Raw genomic sequence first — 18,889 nt, forward strand, 5'->3', positions numbered from 1 at the left:
AATAAATTACTGACTCAATAAGTCGCCGAATCTGTAAGCCGAAGCGCTAGCGCCATCCAGACTGCCCGGGTTCGATCAATGTTGAGCAAATACATTGAGGTTTAATAACGGCACAAGTTAAGGTTAAATGTTTCAATATGGAACTAGTAACGTCCAAGGAGTATTTGGATAAGTAAAACGAACCACTTAGAATTTTGAAATGAAACCAAAAGGAAACAGAATTTAGAAGTAGAACTGAAAAAAAAAAATGAAGGGCTATTAGCAATAAGGGGGATGTTCATTTTTATCGCTTTTCGTATATTAAAGTTTAAATCTTTTGTATGTTTTTATAATATGAGTTTTTATTTTTTAATTTTTTTTCAGCATATTACTTCTATCATACATATCTGCAACAGTATTTTGTAGTCTTGATATGTATTTCTTACGAAGAATGAATGTTGTTTAATTGTTAGAAATCACATTAATTGTATGAACTTACTATGTAACGAAATTAATGTTCTTGCCAATTAATATCACATTTTTCACACTGATTAATCCTTTCTCGTCAATTTCTCATAGAATCTCCTTGCTTCCACCCCACAGAATTCTTTGAGTCGTTGAATATCCTTGTACTTCTCCTCTAAAACTGGTAATGGACCTAAAAAGAGAGAAAACAACGAAATGTTAAGAGCATCAAATGTTTGCAGTAACTATTCAGGTTTATATTTCAATAAAAAACTTTCATTTATCTTCGTATGTTTTTTTTCCGGTAAGATGAACTATCCGCAGTGTGAAGAAGCAATTTGCGGTAACGATCCAGGGGTGTACACTAAACTCTCCTCCATGCTCCATTATAGGTGATCCTATTCTTAAAAAATCTAGGATGTAATTGGTCTGCAACAATTTCCTTCACTTGTCGTATTGCGAATGGAGACTTGCAAAGATATTTCTTCTCCAGAAGTGCTGGCTAATTTCGAACAAGGCTTTGGTCCACATGAGTTGCTGTGAAACAGCAAGGTTTTTTTCTTACTAATTGTCTTGCTAATTGTAGTTCCTGGATCCAGTCGTCTGGCAGCTCAGCTGTTTTATGCTGATTAACAACCCCAAACTTTTTATCGCACTCTAAGTACGAGTGACCACGTAGGCCTATTGGGAAAGTTATTTTGATTGAGTGTAGTCTATGAGTGTGATGCACAATGTAATGCATTAGTCTAAAAACAGTTCAATTTTTTACAATGCATTTCTGATATGGTCAGCTAAGCCCAATACTAATGTTGTTATATATCAATATGTTAAATCTTTCAATCTTATGGCTTAACACAAAATACAAAACAAATTAACTCAGTGTTTTAGATATTTACAAAATGTTATATTATTCTACAAACGTTTTCCCTCTTAGAGACATCATCAGGTGCAATGGTGTTTACAACATCAAATATCTAAAATCAATTAAAAGAATATGACCACATGTTCCAAGTAATGCATCATAGGAGAATAATAATATGTGTAGAATATCAAGCATAGTGTACAATTGAACAAAATATTAGAATGAACATACAAATTATACATTAAGGCATAACCAGGTCAAAATATTAAAATCACAGGCCTAAATAGCTCTTAATTGTGTGTTATGTTGATGGTAGTATAGAGAATGCAATATGTTTAATTATAATTTAGTGCTAAAACATAAAAGTTGAGTCCAAATATAACATTAATATACTATCGTAGAGAACTGTTAACTATTTCATTTTTTGGACACATTATGTTTATAGCAAATGAACTTTCATTAATAAAATTATATATTTAAAAAACATCTTACTCCCGAATGTCAATATATAAAATTGAGCATACGATGGTTAATACATGAATATAAAAAACATTTTACTTGCCCCATCAGCAAGCCATACTACAACATTTGACTTCAGATTATTTACGACTCAACATTTAGTGATACGTCTGCATTGCAACTAATCACATAACATATTATTACTGTTCAACGTATAATGACATATATATATATATATATATATATATATATATATATATATATTACTAGGTTATTTTCGACGCTGTATCAACATCTAAGGTTATTTAGCGTCTGAATGAGATGAAGGTGATAATGCCGGTGAAATGAGTCCGCGGTCCAGAACCGATAGTTACCCAGCATTTGCTCATATTGGGTTGAGGGAAAACCCAGGAAAAAACCTCAACCAGGTAACTTGCCCCGACTGGGAGTCGAACCCGGGCCACCTGGTTTCGCGGCCAGACGTGCTAGCCGTTACTCCACAGGTGTTGACTAATAATATATTAATGCACACACTTACGCATAATATGTTCTTTAAATATATAATTTTATTAATGAAAGGTCATTTGCTATAAGCATAATGTGTCCAAAAAATGAGATAGTTAACAGTTCTCTATGATAGTATATTAATGTTGTATGATGACTCAACTTTTATATTTTAGCATTAAATTATAATAATTAAACATATTGTATTCTCTATACTTCAACATAACACACAATTAAACGTCATTTAGGCCTGTGATTTTAATATTTTGACCTGGTTATGCCTTAATGTATAATTTGTATGTTCATTCTAATATTTTATTCAATTGCACACTATGCTTGATATTGTACACATATTATTAATCTACTGTGATGCATTACTTTGAACATGTGGTCATATTCTTTTAATTGATTTTAGATATTTGCTGTTGTAAACACCACTGTATCTGGTGATGCCCCTAGGGCGGTGAAAACGTTTGTAGAATAATACAACATTATGTAAATATATAAAACACTGAGTTAATTTATTTTATGCTCGACCATGCCGAAATGTAGTAATTATACACCTGGTAGCAGTCCTTTAATGCATGTCATTAAAGTACACCTACTCGTTAAAGTACAGGTCTTCAGCCAATGACAACTCAGCTTACAGGTGTTCAGCCAATGACAAGTCAGCTTTGTGCCGTTATAAAACCGCAAGTATCGATTATTCTCGGATATGCAATCGAAAGAGAATTAGCGAAAAGTCACGGAGGCTGGAAATCCAATACTGTCGCAGAAGGTTATGTTCTGTTACTATAATAATTAGCGTTAATTGTAAATAATATTCAAATAAATTCAATTTGTCATCTCGTTTTTCAATGTCGAATTCAATAATCAAGGTTATATCAAGTTTAACGGGATTACAGCAAGGTCAATGACATTATTGTTCCTCGGAAAAAATCAATACTTTCGCATCTGCGCACATCTCACAATTCACGACCTAGAACAAGGTCACTTCCGATCTTGTCAGATACAAATAAAATGTATACATCTGAATAATTTCAAGTTAGAAATATGGTCGAGCATAAAAAGTCGTATGATACTTGCCTATAATGGTAATTAAGACGCTCGTATGAATATTATGAAACTCGCTTGCGCTCGTTTCATAAATATCCATACTTGCGTCTTAATTACTATCATTATAGGCTCGTTGCATAATGTACTATTATATTTTGTGTTAAGTCATAAGATTGAAAGATTTAACATACTGATGTATAACAACATTAGTCCAATTTTTGTTTTGGCCACAAGCTCAATCGCAAAATATCTCAAGATATCGAACATTTTGATTCATATGGCACATGATGAAGTGATGCAAGAATGAACATATTTCATTTGCACCTTTATTAGCAATGGTTTCATCATAAGCAGAAAAAATGACTCTTTAGTTGATAGAACGTGAATATTAAAACTGTAAAATCCAAGCTGTCTGCGATAATATGCATCAATCAATGTAACCTTAGGTAGATTCAATTTTTTTCGATACTCCATAGCTATTGCCTCCCGTTCCGGACATTTTTCACTGTTCATTACGAGCTGCTCTTTTCCTTGTATAGAAAACATCAGCCTTCAATTTATGGCCTCCGTTGGCTATGGTAAGATCCTGTATTTTCTTTTCAACTAATTTATGTCCATTATCAGACATTGGAACATTAAGTATTTTTTTCTTCAGAGATACAACTTCTGTTACAAAGTCATTACATATAGGCTACTACAGGTGTCAGTTCTGGGATAACCAAACTTTATGTTAAATTTTTCATTAATATTGCATTAAACTTCTGATAAGAAACATTCAGGTTTGGATACCGCTCTCTGAAGTGATTATGCACCTAAAAAGTATATGTATTTGGATATGTTACAAACTACTTTATAATGACCTATCTCCCTTTATATTATGATGAAATATGATCACACACAGCTTTTAACGTATCCTCATTTAGACGATTTTTTGTTTGTTTTTGTGACTACCTCGGCGATCTTTGGGTGAGACTCCTTCTTTCAAGTACCTCTGAATTACTTCTCGCCTCTTCTTGGTAATTCCCTGCACCGACATAAAAGCTTTTCTGCATACAGGGACTTCAATCACTGCATCCTCCCTCTTAACCCGTACCTTGTAACCATAAAAATTGTCGTGAAATGTAGCATCTTCCTCAGGTTTCTCAGGTCTTCTGCTTTTTATCGAGTTTACTGTAATAAGTCCCCTGAGATACGAATTTTGTTCATTGTGTGTTAACTTGTTGAAATGTTTAATAATCTGGTCTCTGTCAACTTTCGATACAAATTGGAAGCACTTATATCTTATATATTTACAATCCTCACCAGTCTCGTCGCTCTGAGCTAGGAGTTTTTTTAATATCAGTTAATCTACCTAGTTTAGGTCGTTTTTTGCCCTTTTGTCCTTTCCTCACTACCGGAAGACATTTTTCACAAGCTTCTATGTTGAAATTTAATAGCACCATTATATAGTGTGTAACTAACTCATATTTAAACATTAAGCCAAACTCCACAATCATTTAAACAAAACAAAATAATGTGTACATTGTTGAAGCTTGTAATTATTTCCTTATTCATCTATGTAGGCCAGCCTACCTGCCTACCTATCCACTTACCCACCTACCTTCCATAAATGCATATTTTCTGCATATTTCACAACATACTTCTCTGTCTTCCTACCTTCTTATATGTATGCTCATTCATCTATGTTACTGCCTTATCTAGTGTATATGCTTATCTATTTACCTCTCTCCCTACACATTTATCTGTTTCCTTTCCTACTTATATGCTTATTCATCTACCTACCTACAGTATATGCTAATCCATTTGCCTATCTCCCTATACACTTAAGTCTCTCTACCTACTTATATGATTATTCATATACCTATATACATATCTATTTACCTCTCTATATATACAGTATACTTTATGTCTCCTTACCTACTTATATGATTATTCATCAGTCAACCTACAGTAACCTATATGGTTATCTAGTTACCTATCTCCCTATATACTTTTGTGTCTCATTACCTACTTACATGTTAATTCATCTATCTACCGACCTACATATATGCTTATCTCTCTATATAGTAAGTTTCCTTACCTACTTATATGCTTTTTCACCTATCTACAGTATACGCTTATCTATTCACCCATTTCTCTATTTACTTATGCCTCCCTTCCTTTATCTATATATCTATATATCTATCTATCTATCTATCTATCTATCTATCTATCTATCTATCTATCTATCTATCTATCTATCTATCTATCTATCTATCTATCTATCTATCTATCTATCTATCTATCTATCTATCTATCTATCTATCTATCTATCTATCTATCTATCTATCTATCTATCTATCTATCTATCTATCTATCCATCCATCCATCCATCCATCCATCCATCCATCCATCCATCCATCCATCCATCCATCCATCCATCCATCCATCCATCCATCCATCCATCCATCCATCCATCCATCCATCCATCCATCCATCCATCCATCCATCCATCCATCCATCCATCCATCCATCCATCCATCCATCCATCTATCTATCTATCTATCTATCTATCTATCTATCTATCTATCTATCTATCTATCTATCTATCTACTGTATATGCATATCTATTCATATAACTCTCTGTATACTTACCCGTCTTCCAACCTACATATATGCTTATTCACCTATATACCTGCAGTATTTATCTATTTGCTTATCACCCTATATATGCTTATCTATTTACCTATCTCTTTATTTATTTATGCCTCTCTTCCTATTTATGTGGTCTTCAACTATCTACCTACTCTATATGCATATCTATTCATCTCCCACTCTATATACTCATTTATCTCCCACTTACATATATGCTTATTCACGTATCTACCTGCAGGATTTATCTATTTACTTCCCTCTCTATATATTTGTCTTACTAAAAACATATGTTTATAACATTATCTACGTATCTACATACCTACCTACTTACAGCATATGTTTATCTATAGACAGGTAGTCTATAACCGTTTCTCCCTATGTACCTACCTACCTCTCTACTTAACCAACTAGTACCAGTCTACCTACCTATACTTAGTATATCCCATCTTCCTATATAGGTCTACGTATATATATGTTTACCCATTTACCTATCTCCCTATACTTATCTACCTATACTTCCCTACTCTCCTAAATTCTTAACCATCCATCCATTCACTCACCGCCCACCCATCAGCCCGCGCCTCCATCCATCCATCCATCCATTCATCCATTTATTTTCACGTACACTTTCCTTCTCCTAAATGTATGCCTATTATGCTGCACACGCAAAAATGCTTGAGTACAATATAAAGTAATAGATTTTATAATTAGATATTGCAAATTCACTTCAAACCGATCTGTTACGTTGCACACCTTTCACCATGTAGAAAACATGGAATACTTACACAGTGCTGCGCAGGGCTAGTCGGCTAGCTTTTGGTTTGTTCATGATGATGATGATGATGATGATGATGATGATGATGATGATGATGATGATGATGATGATGATGATGATGATCAGTGCATTGTAACCGATTAGTTTAATTTATTTTACTTAACTATTTTACATTAAAATTATAAGTCATTATGGAAGGGACAAACATACAGGTAAGTGTTAGTACTTCAAACATATGGTTCTCGAATAAGTCTTTACTTAGGAAGAATTTTATTGCTTCAACCGAACGTGAAGAAAGTCACGTTATAATCTACGCACCTGTTTCATTCATAAACACAAGGCAATACTACTTCTCTCTCATCAATTCAATGCCATCTATTGGTGTGCTGTAAGTATGAAGCTTGCTTCAGAGCGCGTTCCTGAATGCACTGCTTCTGCCACCTTTCGGTAATATTCAGAACTATTTCATATCGCTTATTTCCCGCACTTGTCACCTTAAGCGTTACATGCCGCTGGTACTCATTACATCTTCAACAATGTTCAACACACTACATTGAACTTCATGTAGGTACCCTTCTTGGCTGCTCATATTATTCAGAATCTACAGACTACTTACAGGAATAACCTACTTTACTAAGACAAATAACACAACTCTTAAGCTAACATTGCATTGTATTGTATTTATTTACATTCCATGGCATTCGTGTATCGCTTCACAACTAATATGGAACATGTCAAAAAATCTTAATAGTACTATAAAGTCTTAATTATAGTCAGTCTAGTTGAAATATACACAGAAGAGTTTTACAATATAGTCTACTAGTACAACACAAATGTTTAGTAACAATACTTAACCCTACGATGGTAACGTTAAGAAAACTTACGTCAGTGGTAACGTTGGGTCTGAGAGACCCATACACATTTTTTTATAACTATGAAGTGTATTAACTTGAATTATATAACTATTTTTATTAATTTTTTTATATTATATTTGAAATATTAATACAGAACTCAAATACAAATAACAACGTAAAAATCAAACAGAACTGCAATTATAGGCTTTAATTTTATGTTATAGAAAATGTTAATCAAAACAGTCAAGCATCTTATAATAGTTAATATATTTGTTTTAAATTAATGAGTGACAAATATATTTTACTATAAAAACTAGTTTGTAACACAGCCTATCCACAATTCAAAACGAAAATGTCAATCGTCGTTTCCTGAGCAGCTGTCACATAACATGCATGCATGACTCAAACAGAGCCATTTATTACATTTTCGGCAGAAATATTTCGTTTTGTTGTCTTTACATCGATAGCAACGTCCTCTTCTTCCAGACTGAGGGGGTTCAGGAGCATGTTCTTGCAGGGTTGTTCCACACAGTCTGGCTGCTGATATTCTTAGGTCCATTGGATTGTATTTATTCTGAGCCCTGTTCTTCACCTGGCTTTCTACTAAACTTTTTGCCAATTCTTTAAGATAATTTCGTCTTGGTGTTACTGTTGCAGTATTCACTTTATGAATAACGTAGCCATTTATTGCAGCAACATTCAGGATATGGTAAAATAACGCCATGGGCCAACGTCTGGTATTTCGTGCTACATCATACTCAGCACACATTTGGTAGACAGTATCGACTCCGCCTTTAGTCTCATTATAGAACGAAACAATATCTGGCTTTCTTTTGTCCTCTGTGGTTTCATCTAGTTTTTAGTCATGGTGCATGCTGGATATCAACACTACACACCGATTCTTCTTTGGTACGTAAGACACAAGGGTGCAGTCCTCTTGAAAACCGAACACACTACTGTATTCTTCCTTGCATTTTGCATTCACAAAGACACTGGGCAACACTCTTTTGTTCTTGCGGATTGTGAGTTGTGAACCAATTATCTATGGTCACATTACGAGAAGACTGATAAATCGGTTGGTACAATCTTTTCACCAAAGCTTCTGCTTTGTGGTTTATCACAAATGGTCCTTCTGGTTGTTGGCCCAAGTGTACCTCCATATTTGCAAAATATAATAATTTTGCGTCAAAAATACTGAAAATTTTTATCCCATACTTGGAGGGTTTCTTTGGCATATATATGCGAAATTGACATCTTCCACGGAAAGACACAAGAGTCTCACCCAAAGTTGCAAAAATTCCAATTGAAAAGTTTTTCTTGCACTTCTCTACAAAAAATTGAAAAAACTCGCGGATAGGAGCTAGTTTATCTATGGATTTTCTCTCCTGACGTGCTTCCAAATTATCAAATCGCAAGCATCGGCACAAGAAACGAAATCTCTGCAAGGACATTGTGGCCCAGAACATTTCTACACCTGTTCCATCTCGTTCCCACCGTTCCTCGACATTCAGTCTTTCTGCATGCAACAAACCAGCCACATACAGCAAACCAATTAGGGACATTATCTCACTTCTGTTGGTGGGATGAGTGAATCGTTGCTCAGAATAATAATTTGCAGTGAGTTTTAGTATGTACTTATTTGTATTATTCACAATTAAATCGATCATTTCCTCATCTATAAATAGGGACCATGTGTCTAGTATAGAATGCGCATTCTTTGCTCCTTGTCTCACTGTCGGTAAACGTGTAGCAACAATGTTACTACGTCGAGCACGAATATTCATATTTCCCACTTCTTTTCTCCATTTTGTTTCACCGTCTTTCCCAATGAAATATTGGCAGTTGTCTTCCTCACTGACATTCTCACTAAATTCATCACTGTTAAAAAAAAAAAGTAAAGGTAAAGGTATCCCCGTAACATGCCATGAAGACACTTGGGGGGCATGGAGGTAGAGCCCCATGCTTTCCATGACCTCGGCACTAGAGTGAGGTGGTGTGGTCGGCACCACGCTCTGACCGCCTTTTACCCCCGGGAAAGACCCGGTACTCAATTTTATAGGAGGCTGAGTGAACCTCGGGGCCGTTCTGAAAGTTTGGCAACGAGAAAAAAATCCTGTCACCACTTGGGATCGAACCCCGGACCTTCCAGTCCGTAGCCAGCTGCTCTACCAACTGAGCTACCCGGCCGCCCAAATTCATCACTGTTATTTTCACTAAATTCTTCATCGGTATCTGTATTGTGGTCACTTTCTATATACAAGATAGGATCTGCAACTTCATCATCATCATCATCATCATCATGATCATCTTCTTCTTCTGGCTCACATGTTTCATTATTTAATTCTTGTTGTAACATTTTTTATATTCGTGCAACACGAGCTTCATAACTTTCATCCATTTTGTACACTATGAGAAAAGTGTACATTATAAGAAAATTAAACATTAGAAATATAACAGATTTTTAAGAATATAATTTAAAACAATTTCATTGTTGAAATAGTAAGACATTATACTACAAAGATACGATTATTTGCAATTCAACTTACCTCGAAATAGTAACGCTACTAGTAACGTTGGGTCTGTCAGACCCAGACCTCGTAAATTGCTTCCTCACTCAACAATGGTCAACTGTAGAATGTTTGTAGCCACTTAAATTTAATGAGGAACGTTAATTTGAAAGGTAGAGGGGAGGTGAGGAAAATCCATTGTTGCCAAATTACGTTACATTTAAAATAAATTTAGTCTGGGTCTGGTAGACCCAACGTTACCACTGAAGGGTTAATACATGACAGAAATATTCATGAAGTGTTGTTGAATGTCATAAATATTCACCTATAGAATAGAAAGCGTGAGAAATTATGTACTTCTTTAATTTGGCCCTAAATAATTATATCTTTTGAGTTTGATTTTTGATATCCAAAGGGAGGCTATTAAAGCTTTTTACTGCCATATAATGCACTCCTTTTTGACATCACCACAAACTTAACAGTGGACTATGAAAGTAATTTTTTGACGCATATTTATGCTATGAACTGTTGAATTAGTTTCAAATTTTTCACGATTACATACGAGGAAGATTATTAATGAAAAGCCATTGGCATTATTTGTAGTTTTTTGGAAACAGTCCTACACGATTCCCTAAATTTGGCATCTACTATTATTCTAATTACTCTTTTTTGTAGAATATACTGTTAATCTCTGTAAAATTTCCTCAGAATATTATTTCAAAACTCATTACCGAGTGGAAGTATGCAAAGTAGGCTATATTGTTTTTAAGGTATTGATATTTACTATCTCTTGCAGAGATCTAATAGCAAAACAAGGTGAATTTGGTTTGGTTGTAATTTCTTTAATATAGTTTATTCAATTTAACACATCATCGATTTGTAAACCAAGAAATTTGGTTATTGTTGTTTCTATTAGGGACTTTTTTTAATTATTGCGCTTGAAATTTGCGAGGTTGAATTTAAGCAAGATTTAAATTGGATTATGTTAGTTCTGTTACAAATTAATATACTTTATTGACTGAGAACCAATTATACACTCTGAAGTGAATTGCCTATGTTAAAGATTGGAATGTGTTAGAGATATTGGCTGTAATTACTATACTTGTGTCATCTGCAAATAATATGGGATGACCTACATCTTTTATTAGGAGAGGGCAAGATCATTTATGAGCACTAGAAAAAGTAGGGGACCTAATATTGATTCTTGAGGAATTCCATTATTAATAGTTCCCCATGTCGGGGCAGATTTCATAGTTATACTGATTTCGACTTCCTGTTTCCTATCTATGAGATATGAGTGAAACCAATGGTGTGCAACGCCTTTAATTCCATAATAATCTAATTTGTCTAGCAGAATTTTATGATTTATACAGTCAAATGCTCTGGATAAATCACAGAAAATCCCTCCAACTTGGAATCTTTTATTAATTGCCTTTAGAATTTTGCCAGTTAAACTAAATTTTGCACTTTTGGTGGATTTATTTTTCCTAAATCCAAATTGTTCTGGGACTAAACTGTTGTATTTTTCAAGATGATATACTATTTTATACATTACTTTTTCAAATACTTTGGAGAAGATTGGTAGAAGTGATATGGGTCTGTGATTTTCTGGAGTCGTTTTTTCTTCTTTTTTTGAAGATAGGAATATCCACTGAATATAATAATCTCTCGGGAAATATAACATTGAACTTTGAATAGTTACATAAATAACTTAGTGGCCTAGCTATAATATGTGAACTCGCTTTTAATATTCTGCTTGTTATTTTACCATACCCTGAGGTGTTTTTTTTTTACTTCTTGTTTGCTTATTGGGAATTTTGTTCGAAAATTGTGTGTTAAAGAGTCTAAACTCTTAATAACATTATCTTGGGGATGCTGAGGTTATCAGTTGTTGAACGAAAATATTTGTTAAATATACTTGCAATTTCATTTAGGTCTGACGCTTTCATATTGTTTGATATAAGGTTATAGTTTGTTACTTTACTTTTTCGTCCTCCACTTTTTTTAAATTACATTCCAAGTTATTTTGATTTTATTATCAAAGTTTTGTATTGTTGTATTACAGACCAAATATAATTATTTACTTCGGAATATGTATTATGGGACTTTCTCGTGTTAAATTCTATCGTACCTGGTTTACATGTTTCGTCCTGTTATTGGTCTTCTTCAGAACTGGTCGTTGCTGGTCTTGGCGCCTCTTGTTTTGTTTCCTGTGGGGATGTGTTTGTGTAGTGTAATGTGGAGTCAAAGAGTGTGTGTATTCTAAAATTGAGTTGTGTGTTGAGAATTGCATTAGGGTGTGTTTTTGTGTGTCTGTATATTTCATATTGTTCTAGTGTGTTTAGTTTCTGGCTTTTTGGTTGGATGTGTAGAATTTCCATGCCTGTGTTGATGTCTCTGTAGGTGTGGTTAGCATTTGTGATGTGTTCTGCATATGTGGAGGCGTTTTGTAATTTTGTTATGGCTATGACGAGTTCTTTGTAACGTGTTTGAAATGATCTGCCTGTCTGTTCTATGTATAAGTTGTTGCAGGTGTTACATTTGAGATTGCATACGCCTGTGTGGCTGTATTTGTTTGTTTGTTTGTGTTTGTGTGTTGAGATGTTTTTGTAGAGTATTATTTGTTCTGTATCCGATGTTGTAATTTAATTTCTTGAATGAGGTTGCAATCTTGTGTGTGTTTTTGTTTTCGTATGTTAGTGTGATGTATTTTTTGTGTTCTTGTGTTTATGTTGTATTCTTATGTTTTTTGTGATTATGTTTTGTCTTACGTATTATGTTGTCTATTATGTTGGGGTTGTATCCGTTTTCTTGTGCTATGTATTTGATTGTGTTTAGCTCTTCGTTGTAATCCTGTTGGTTCATTGGTATGTTGAGTAGTCTGTGTACCATTGTTCGGAATGCAGCTTGTTTGTGTTGTGTTGGGTGGTTGGTTGTGTTATGTATGTGTATTGTTGTTGTCATATAATGCATATAATACATATTCCGAAGTGATACAGTGTTAAAAGTTGTGTAATCAAGATGTATGTGTAATTATTTAGGTTTTTGGATCACTTTGTGTAATATTTTTGAGTAATTTTATAGTGTTGCTTTAAGTTTGTATCAATTTTATTTCTACTCAGTGTATATATAATGATCTCTTGGTTTTGCATGAGACTTTAATACCTTGTGCAATCTATCTATTGCAGCATATTTTTTAATTTTTATATTTTACAGGAAAACTGGACTAAAAAAATATTTAGAAATGTTTTATGGAACTTGTTGACACTTTGACTATATATTTTTTCTCATGATATTTTAAAGATTTATTTCGAAATTATTTAATGATTCTCTGTTTCTGAAACTTACTTTAATTGTTTTTTATGCTATGTTAATATTTATATCTAGGAGTTGAGTATCATGATCCGATAGACCATTAATTATTGGGGTTGTTTGAGATATACATATTCGTTCCTTTCCAATAAATATGTTGTCTATTGTAGTAGCTGAATCCCCTTATATTCCGGTGGAAAATTTACTGTGTAAATTAAATTGAAAGATCAATGATATCTTTCTCTTCGACGGCGTTATTAATAAATTTTATTTAAATATTATCTACTTATATTTCAATTTGTATAAGTCGATTTCTTATAAAACGTAAGGTTCCAAAGAGATCTGGTATTTACAATATCTCTTTTTTTATGTTTAATTAGCAGTCCGAAGACTGAATGGAACTGACACCAATAAGACATCACTAATGTGACAATCAAGCCAGAAGATAGTAGGGTAGGGTGGCCAGATCCTTTCTCACTCCATTTCGTACATTGCTGATCAGTAACATATTACACTTATCAGACTTCATTCGAATATGGGCCAATTAACAACAGTTGTAGCTATTTCCTATTCTGTGTAGCCAGAGTCTGTATGTATATCAAGTGTTTCCATGACGGCAATAATACGAGTTTCTGTTATGGTTTTTCAATCACGAACATAGAAAATATATTGAAATGACTTCATTCATCTTTTACTTTGGTCGAGCGTCATTTGAACTGACACTTTTGATCGATCCATGATGTTAGCTTCATAGTAACAGTGGTGGTGGATCCTAGATAATTGACCTGCAGAGAGAGGACCCAAATTCCACTCAAGACCTCACTTCTAACAGGGACATGACTCAGATATCTATTCGGCAGACCATTATCAAAGACATGCTATTCAGAACTTGTCTGAGAGCAATGCGTGGTGTAGCGGATGATAGAGTCTCTTTAGCCGGACAGAACAATCGGCACGCAACTCATTCCATCACGGGTGCACAAAAGCATATGTATGCGGAAGTGCTTAGAGATGCTCCTTTTCCCGCTCGAAGTTTACCTCTATAGCCTATCTCTGTGACGTCTCCAATTTCAAACTCTAAACTAGTTTCGGCTTAATGAACGAAGAAATTTTGATTCCCTTGTTCTCCTTTTCCAATCCTTCACACCTCTGTCCCTACATACCTTACCTCTCACTTTAGTTATCTATTGTATTACAATCTCTACACACGCACGCAAAATAGTCGTATACTAGCCATATCAACATAAAACATCAACGTAATTATCACACACTATCTCGCCATCGCGCTTGTTGAATACCCTATCCAGTGATATCAGAGACTGTCGAAATTTAACAGTATTCAAGAACAAATTTAGGAAACACTTTCTTACTGAGAATAGTACAATACAGTAAACAAATTTTTTTAAACTTTATTGTGTGTGTCTCTGTGTTTATCCAATGCCAACCCACTTTATTTACGTGACTGTAGCCCATTTTTCAAGTTGCACACCACTTCGGAGGTCACGCTGTGCATGATGTGTATCAGTGAAGAGTTAAGTTGTGTACTAGGATGAGTGTATATACAAGTGTTCGTGTAAGTGTAGTGTAGGAAATGAATTAGACTGATGATGAAGATGAGGAAGGCAGAAGGGAAAACCCGGTGCCGGGACGTAGCCTACTCCTGTCGAATAGTACCAAGGGGACCGCCAGACTTAATGTCCCCGTCCGATGGACGAATCACTAGTCTACTAATAGTGACATATTATGCTTTCTCTTCATATGCATTGCGGAGAGATTTGGGATTTAACCCAGGCATATTAACTTTATTGTAAATGTTTTGAAATTGCTACTGTTGGAATTTGTACAAACAGTTATTAAATTTTTAGATATCTAGTTATTTCCTTTAATCTTTTTTTTTGTGCATATTAAGCAGTAAATATATTATATAGTACTTTGTCCTATTGTGATATTATCTTTGCGCTTGCCTTTTTTTTCTTTCCTCCCATTATTTGTATTTAAACTTTTTGTGTGTGTTCTTTTTTGTATTTTTACTTTTATTTCATCATATTATTTACTCTCTCTGCAGTTGTTTCTTTTTTGTATTTTTATTTCTGGTGGCCTTAATTCCGCCAGATTAAATAAACAAACAAACAAATAAATAAATAAATAAATAAACAGGTGTCATTTTGCCCGTTCCATCATTCCTCATCAGTCAAGAAACGACGTATTAGTGATTCCGCTAAAGTGACTTTTCATACACACTTATCTGCTCTCTTCAGGAAGCGACAGATCATCTCTACATTTCTGGCTCGTCAGCGTGAAGAATATATCGGAGTGTCAGTAATGCTAAACATTTGGTTTCTTTCCTTGATTTTTCGTGTCAGAATTTTTAAATTTTCTGCTTTATATTTCTATTATTTCAGCCTTACAAAACATTTTTTGCCAGAATTATTTACTATGCAGATTGAAAGTAATGTAAATGTACAGATTGTAACAGCTCATTCCTTCGATTGAGTGCAACAAAAAATTCTAATACCATAGTCTCAAATGAAAACTATTCTCAGAAAGAAAAATTCCCTAACCGCTAACATTGCCTTACTTGATAAGTACAATCCGTAAGATTTTTATTTTTAGTCCTAGCATTAGAGAAAGTGATAAGGAATGATTGATCTCTTAGCAGTTTTTAAATGAAATAGACGGTTTTCTTGCAAATTAGGTAAAAAGATTAGCACGCATCGTTACTTCCTGCCATTAGAAATCTGGCAAAACTGCTGCAGTGACAAAGGGACGGAATGCTGCTCTTCGGACCTTAGTGTGTGTAGGCCTATTCAAAGGTTAGCCGGTGATGCGCTGTGCCAAACTACGCAGATGTTCAGCATAATTTTAAAATTAACCATATACTTAATTACAAAACCCACAATAGCTTTTATTTTAATACTAGTACATTCTGTTGCCCCTTTCAATCTTCACAGTTATATCACTTCCACTCTGTATATGATTTCTTTTTGCATCTTTATTGTACGAGTATGCTCAGTGTTAGTTACTTTTAACTAATTTATGTCATTATGAAGTCCCTCACATACAGGGTGTTAGGAAAAAAGTATACAATATTTTAAGAGGTGCTAGTATGCATCAAAACAAGAAAATAATGTCTGATAAACATGGGTCCTACAACACATACTTCTGAGATCTCTACACTTGTTCATAAGAGGTGCTCAATGTCACGTCCATTCATGGCAATGCAGTCCTCTGCTCTTTGGCGTAAGGAATCACGCACTCTGAAATTTGTTGTTAATACAATAATAAGAATGTTCTGATAACGAGCCCCAATTAATCTCCGTGTAGCACGTATGGCCCTATTGCTCTATCACTAAGAACGCTTGCACATACGTTGATTGAGAATCGGCGCTGATGCCTTGTTTCTTCAACTGAATTGCAATTTTCATCAGCCCACACATGCTGATTACGAAAATTCAGAACACCATCTCTGCTTAATCCCCGCCCATATCCACAACCAAAATTTTGTTTTCAGTATTTCTTGCGACGTATCATTATTCCATGCCAAGCGTGTCAACTACGGTATGATTATCTGGTAGTCTGCTGTATTGTAGGGCAGAGATATGCATTGCCATGAATGAACGACATTGAGCGCCTCCTATGAACAAGTGTTCAGATCTCAGAAAGTATATGTTGTAGGACCCTGTTTATTAGACATTATTTTCTTGTTTTGATGTATACTATCACCTCCTAAAATATTGGATACTTTTTTAACACTCTGTATATGACGCCACTTGACTATTAATGAATTAAAGACACGGATTTGGACAGGCATCAGATGCACGTGCCTACTTGCTGAAAACATTTTCCACACTTGTTAAGCAAAACGAATTCTCTCTTGACGAATGTAGCATTTACTGCAGTTCATGAAATCTTAACATCTTTTGGGATAAGGAGAATCTCCACTTTTGTCAAGAAATTGAGCGCAGTCCTCCGAAAGTGATCATGGTTGGACTCACGCTGACGTTTTCGATGCATAAGTTTAACAGGTACATTTCCATTCATAACAGAGGGAAACATAATATTTGTGGCATTGGTACCAGCACTTATTCTAACCTAATTATGGTGTGCTGATTTCAAATTAATCTGAAGGTAGTTTTCTTTGTAAGCTATAGTTTTTTGTTTGTTTTTGTGGTTTTTTTTTGTTTTTTTGTTTGTTTTGTTTTGTTTTTTTTTTTTTTTTTTTTGCAATTCAACACTTTATTTTTTTCACTTTAATGTTAGCTTTTATGGACGGCACGTAAAGTAAGAAAATGGATGTGGATAGCATGATATGTTCAAATAGGTTCTATTCTGGCAAGAATTTGCGCTTGTAGCTTTTGCGTTTGTGGTCTTGGTCAGAGCAATCTCGTTTGATGCCCCAGCAGTATTCTGCCATCATTTTCTTGTTCCATCGCCCTTGATAACGCTCTTCCATCACCTTCAGGTCTTAATGGAAGTGCTGTCCCTTTTCACCGCTAACAGCCCTAAGGTTCTTGGGGAATTGATCCGGATGATTGTTTAGGAAATGGACTTTTACACCCATGTTGTACCCAAAATCACGAAAAGACAACAACATTCTTCCAAACACAACCTCATAGTTATCTGCCTTAGTGTTCGGCACCAAGAAATTTTTTTTATAACTGTCACAAAAGACGTCATATTGCATTCTCCTTTCTACTCACCTTCCTGACAAATCCCTCGTATTAGAATACATCTGCAGAAAAACAGAAACTATATATTGAAAACTATCACCATCAGTATTCAATGCCTTGAACTGCTTCATCAAGTCAATGTTGGTGTGAAGTGAGGAAAATATGATTCTCTCTCAGCCGACAATTTGTTCATTCACATTATTTGATATATCTACTTCCAGAGTTTCAAGGGTGGGTTTCTACAACAATATTTTCATGCACTTCGTCACAAGCTTCGTGATCTTACTCACAATGTTCACTTCCATCTTCAAAAGAGGCTAAACCATTAGCAACTAAAACCGGAAGTTCCTCAGAGTTTACATCTAGTTGAAGAAACCATGATCTCATTTCAAAAACAGAAAATTTGCGTTTTGCTAATCAGAATTTCTTTTTACATTGAAAACTGTAAAGATAAATAAAAATGATGTTTGTAAAACATAATTAATGTTTCTTAGGTTGATTTAAGCGTCGTTGTCCACCTACACCCAGTGTAAATACCAATGAGTGTGTGTGTGTTTTTTTTTTTTTTTTTAATTCTTAAGTTCAAAATTACATGATAACTACAGCATGGACAGGAAACCAAATTCAGATTTGAAATCAGTTGAAAATTCTCACACAACAGAAAATGAGAAAAAAATTGTTTCTCAGTGTAATTCATAAATATAGCATAACAACAAATATAGCTGGACTTTTCGCTCACTCTGTCGTGTATACTAACAAAACTTGGTGTGTCTCATGTACCCATACCTAAATTTTCGCAACTTCCTCGTATA

The 18,889-nt window shown here is 34.4% G+C and overlaps 1 long non-coding RNA gene across 1 annotated transcript in view; it reads right to left on the bottom strand.

The window, feature by feature from the left end:
* Positions 1-506: 506 nt before the first annotated feature.
* Positions 507-18,889, bottom strand: part of LOC138710571 (uncharacterized) — a 133,398-nt gene continuing 115,015 nt past the window's right edge. Inside the window, exon 3 of the long non-coding RNA XR_011335266.1 lies at positions 507-637. This is a non-coding gene — a long non-coding RNA (uncharacterized lncRNA). The remainder of the gene's footprint in view (positions 638-18,889) is intronic.

Source organism: Periplaneta americana, chromosome 12 (assembly GCF_040183065.1).
Source record: "Periplaneta americana isolate PAMFEO1 chromosome 12, P.americana_PAMFEO1_priV1, whole genome shotgun sequence".
NCBI lineage: Eukaryota > Metazoa > Arthropoda > Insecta > Blattodea > Blattidae > Periplaneta > Periplaneta americana.